The sequence below is a fragment of the Microtus ochrogaster genome, unplaced genomic scaffold (assembly GCF_000317375.1).
Source record: "Microtus ochrogaster isolate Prairie Vole_2 unplaced genomic scaffold, MicOch1.0 UNK38, whole genome shotgun sequence".
In the NCBI taxonomy this organism is placed as follows: Eukaryota; Metazoa; Chordata; class Mammalia; order Rodentia; family Cricetidae; genus Microtus; species Microtus ochrogaster.
Window position 1 is genome coordinate 1,581,896 of NW_004949136.1, and position 5,593 is coordinate 1,587,488.

Consider the following 5,593-nt stretch of genomic DNA (forward strand, 5'->3'; position numbering starts at 1 on the left):
TGGTATTCCTCTAGAACAATCATCCCTAAAGTCCCTGGGGTGTCTGGGAGCCACACTCCTCACATCAAAGGTTAAGCATGGTGGGCTTCACCGTTGGAGACTTAGCTGCTTGTCCTGAGGTGAACTCTAGTGAGAAGTAGGGAAGAGAGAAGGGACGGTTGGTGATTTTTTTTTCCAGGAGGGAAGTGAGTCACTCTCCGGAAAGGAGCAGAGGGAAAAGGACAGGAGGCCAGCTTGGAGGTGACAAGACTGGGATGCTGTCCAGCACTCCTCAGGTTGGGGTGTTCTGGCCCAACACCAGTATCTCCCTTCCCTCTGTGGCTCTCTGGAGGTGTCTGATGTGTCCCCTTCTTCCTGTGGCTTATAATTGGGGCACAGATATCAAAGTCTGGGGCCCCTGGGTTTCTGCTGTGAGGATGGGAGAATAGGGAAGCATCGGGTGTGTGTGGCTGCATGGGAGGGAGAGGGGGCTTGAAGGCTTCCAGGGACAGGTGGATGGAAAGGGATGCTGTGGGCAGGATGGTGGGGTCGGGGAGGGGAGCAGGGCAGCCTGTAGCCCTGTGTCCCCTCTGAGTCTTGAGCCGGTGTCTGGTGAATATCCCAGGGCGAGAGTGGGCAGAGGCAGGCCAAGCCAGGCTTGACCCAGCTGTACAGGCAAGACACGGGTGCTGGCTTTTGTGGGCAGGGTGGGTCTGTAGCAGGGCTGCGGGTATAGCCATGATGACTCGGCTTGTCTGTATGAGCCAGATGTCAGGCTGTCGTCCGCATGTGGAACTATAAAGTGTAGGCAGACCTTTTCTGTGTCCTGGCAGTCGCTCCAAATAACCACACAGAGACTTGTTGTTATAAATGCTCAGGCTTGTTGCTAGCTAACTCTTACATTTTAAATTTTCCCATACTTCTTATCCATCCTCTGGCATGTGGCGGTACTTTCTTTCAACATAGCACGTTCATCTTGTTTCTGTCTGCATCTGCTTGAGATTCCTCAGACCCTGCCTGTCTTCTTCACAGCATTCTCTATGCCCCCAAAATCATGCCTAGCTATTGACCAATCATCTTTTTATTAACACTGAGAGCAACGCATTTCCACTGTCTGCGGAAGGATTATCCCATAGGACAGAGAGCTCAGGTCTGTGGCAGAAGTGGGTACGGGAGCAGGGCCACCCAGCACTGGTGAGGCTGCTAGTGGTGGCAAAGGGGCTCTGGTTGTCACATGGCCTGGGAGCCACCCCAGGATCTCCACCCAGAGCCCGGGCTTCCTTAGTTGTTTGTTTTGAGGCTTGTTTTCAATGGAGGGCCCCTAGTTACGTGTCTGGCCTTGTTTATTTAATGGCCGCGGCCCAGCCTGTGATCCAGCATCTCTGTCTCCGGATGCTCTTCGCCTTCCTTGTTTATCACAGTCTGGTTCCCATCCTTGAGGGGCCGGTGCAGGTGTGAACCTGGGCCTGTCTCCTCCCTAGAGGCTGGAGATCCAGCACATTCCGTGATGGCCACATACTCCTTCGTTTGTCCACCACTTTCTCAGGCTGTGCCCGGTAGCTACTCACGGCTGGTGTTGGGTTGAGGCCGGGGGCTGGCAGGGACAGCACCTGCCTTGGGAGCCCTTGGTCTGGTGAAGAGACTGTGTTCTGGTTAGCGTGGGACGGGGTGTGGAGTTGAGGCTAGGCAGGTGGGGGACATCCTGGGGTGGCTATTGGCAGGGCCGGTGTTGGTCATGGTGTCTGCCCTGCATCATCAAGTTGGTGTTACCCTCTCACCACTGTCTTTCTGGAGCTGGCATCATGCCGGGAGCCACAGCCTCATGGTCAGCATGGTGGCTTCTCTGAGGTCCTGTTAGTGAGACACTGGGCTAGGCAGGGCCTGACCCAGGCAGGAATGTGGGACAAGTGGCTACTAGTGGGCTGGACACCTACCCTGTGTGAACCAGGCAATGGAGGCAAGGAACTCTGGGTTTAGTTCCATCCCTGCTCCTGTGACCTGCGATGTGTCAGTCCCCAAGACCTTGGCAGGAATGACAATGCCCGTCTCAGAGCCATGGGTGTAACAAGAGATGTCCTGTCTCTACTACACAGTCGGATCTCTGGCGGGGTCCGCTTGTCCAGTTGTTATTAAAGGAGGCCAAGATACCTGTTAGCAGCGGGGCAATAGCGTACAGGGTCACTTTGCTGAGGGTTCAGGTGGATCTGTGTCAGCTGTGACCTCCACGGATGGAGTCGCCTGGCTCTGCACTTCTCCGTCCTGTGGGCTAGAGACCCTGGGAAGCCTCACGCCAGCTCGGCTGTTGTGAGTGAGACCAGGACAGGAGCAGGCGGACAGGGCTTCTGCCCTAGAGCAGAAGTTTCAGGTCCTCCTCAGTGGCTGGAACCCCTAGATGTCCTGGCTCCCCACGGTCCCCTTAGGTGTCCTGGCTTCTCCACGGTCAGGTGTGAACATAAGCAGCTTCCCACACTTCCCTCCCAGCCAGTGTGCCCACAGGAACAGTGAGAACTAGGTGGGCTCAGGAGTCCTCATGCAGCGGAGAGAGATGCTCCTTTATTTCCAGCCTCCCCATTCCTCCGTCACCTCTAGCGTCCCCCACAGAAGGGCAGTGCCCTGGCTGCTAAGTCCAGCCCTTCCCCAGCCATTGTGAAGCTTCCTTGCTCCGTGTGACCTGGAAACCGTAGGAGGACAGTGTCAGCCTCAGGGTGCTCGGCGGACCTCGCCGTGTTTGTGTGTGGCTGATGGAGGGATGGAGGCCAGAGAATGGCAGGAAGCTGCTAATCGGGCTGTGATTTCTCCCAGGTCCATTTATGGGATGGTGGCTGGCTGGGAGGTGACCAGAAAGAAAAAGTGCTGGGTGGGGTGTCAGGGGATAATTACCCAGCTTCCCGAGAGCCCTGGTGACCCCGTGACGTGGATGTGGCTGACCCTGCCCCTTCTGCTAGTCTGCCTTCTGCTTCCCATTCCTCTGAATTCCACTCTTTTTTTTTAATACCATAATTACTTATTGATTCTTTGGGAATTTCACATTATGCACCCCAATCCCATTCACCTTCATATCTGCCCCTCACCCCTACATTGCCTCCTGAAAGGAACGCCCCCCCAAACTAATTAACAACAAAACAAACAAAAACCACCTCAGTCCTCCATCTTTGCAGCACCTCTCCATCCATCCTAGTGGCTTTGGGAGCTGTGGTGTGTCACCAGTACACCCTTTTGTCCCGTCAGCCCCACCCACAAAACGGTCATGGCACCAAGTCATGGTCTGGTTCAAGGTCTCTGGCTCGCCATCCTCACTGGACTCTCACCGGCCCTGAGTCACGCGGGTCCTGAGTCATGCAGGACGTTCTCACGCTCTAGCAGTTCACAGATGGGATAGCGGTTATGGTGGACAACCGAAGACCCAGGATATGGACCTGGGCGGTCGCTGAGCTGGTTGGTCTAGTGGACCCAGGCATGGCCCTCCATGGCAGTTCAGGCGGGGATATCACCATGGCCCCAGTGACATCATAGGCCACCCAGATCAGTATGTCCCTGGCTGCAGCAAGGCCCTCAGACACCAACATGGTCTCAAAAGGCTGACCACATCCTGGACATCCACAGAGCCCTCAGTAGTAACAGGAGCCATGGGATATCAACTCAGACACTGGCTGTGGTAGGGCCACTGACCCAGGCCTGGCCCTCAGTAGCAGCCCAGGCCTGGACGTCACACGACACCTTGTAGCAGCACAGGCCACTCAGATCTGTATGGCCCCAGCTGCAGCGTGACCCTCAGCACCCCACCTGCGACAGCCCAGACCCTGGGTGTGATAAGGGCCACATTGAATCCCACTCTCATTCCAGTTAGGTGGTTCATTTTTCTTGGACCCTCCTAATGTCTAAGCCAGAGCTGCTCAGGGACAGTGTTGGGAATCTTTCTTCTTTCACTGAAGGAGGGGAACATAAATATGTACACAGCCAGCAAGGTGTCTGCCCTTAGCAGCCGATCTCCAACCCGCTGCATCCTGTCCCTGAGACGGACCTGCAGGGGTGAAACACTGGCTTGTGATGAGGGAGCTCAGCTCGGGGGAATGTGGACCCAGTGTGGCCTGTGGGGAGACAAATGGCAGGAGCTGCCTCAGCTCCGTGGAGTATGAAGGACACTGTAAAAAAAGTCTTCAAGGGAGTCCAATCTCTGTCTCTCCCTGTCTCTCCCTGTATGTCTCTCCCTGTCTCTCCCTTTCTCTCCCTCTCCCTCCCTGTTCCTCTCCTCCCTCTCCCCCTTCCTCTCTCTCCCTGGGGTCCACAGGCTTCATTTCTGTGGGATATGTATTATGGCTGTGTCCCAAGACAGACTAAGATAGTGTATTCCAAACGGAAAACAGGGTCATCTTCAGAAAGAGAGGCACCATCTCAAGGCAGCACAGTGCCTCAATACATGTGCTAGTCAGTACCAGCGTGGGTGTGCCGCTCCACAGTTGCCATGGAAACAGAGGAAGTATGGGGTGGGGCACATGGCCTCCTGGGAGGGTGGACAGTTCTGAGTGAGAAGTGAGGTGGCTGAGCATTAAGAAGGCAGGGCAGGGAGGAGCTGGAGGGTGGGGAAAGCTCTTTCCAGGTCTGTGGCAGCCTGTGTGTGAAGGTGACCGTTGTGTGTTCCTGGGTAGGAGTAGCAGGGTCCGGGGGATAGGAGGTGCAGTACCAGGAATGGAATTAACAGAATGAATGGGAAGGGTGAGGTCAGGGTGGTGGAGGTAAGGAGTCTCCTGTGGCTGTGGCAACAATGGCAGCTGGGCATCTTAGGTGATATCTTATGTGGGTGTGACCTTGTTGGAGTAGGTGTGGCCTTGTTGGAGTGGGTGTGGCATTGTTGGAGGAAGCATGTCACCAGCAGTGGGCTTTAAGGTTTCAAAAGCCCAAGTTGATATCTTAGCTTCATTTTCAGACAAAAAACAAATCAACCTAGGGACTGAAGGGTTGGTGTTGGTTCGTTTTTTTATCAACGTGACACTAGCCAGAGTCATGTAGGAGGAGGGAAGCAGCTCTGTGGTGGGTGTTTTCTTGATTTGTGATTGATGTGGGAGGGTCCAGCCCACTGTGGGCAGTGCTACCACCCCTGGGCAGGTAGTCCTGGGTTGTTTAAGAAAGCAGATTGAAGCCTGGTGGTGGTGGTGGCGTACGCCTTTAATCCCAGCACTTGGGAGGCAGAGGCAGGTGGATCTCTGAGTCTGAGTTCAGCCTGGTCTACAAAGTAAGTTCCAGGACAGCCAGGGCTGCACAGAGAAACCCTGTCTCAGGAAGAAAGAAAAGAAGGAAAAGCATGCAGATAGAGCAAGCCATGGAGAACAGTCCAGCAAACATGGTTCCTCTGTTGCTTCTGCTTCAGCTCCTGCCTTGAGTTCCTCCCCTGACTTTCCTTTGTGGTCTAGACACCCAGCCCGTGTGAGCCAGGCTGTAAACTGAAAGAATCCTGTTCCCTCATGTTGTTTTTGGTCACGTATTCCATCACAGCAACAGAAACCTAAGTAAGACAGGGTTTACTGAGCTCTCAATTCCAGGCTACAGTTCATCACTGCAGAGAAGTCAAGGTATAAGTCTGAAGCGGTGAGATACCTCCATCATGAAGAGCAGAGGG

At 54.6% G+C, this 5,593-nt stretch overlaps 1 protein-coding gene across 1 annotated transcript in view; it reads left to right on the forward strand.

Moving 5' to 3' along the window:
- Window positions 1-5,593, forward strand: part of Megf6 (multiple EGF like domains 6) — a 99,033-nt gene that overhangs the window by 13,071 nt on the left and 80,369 nt on the right. The gene's annotated exons all lie outside the window — the stretch shown is intronic.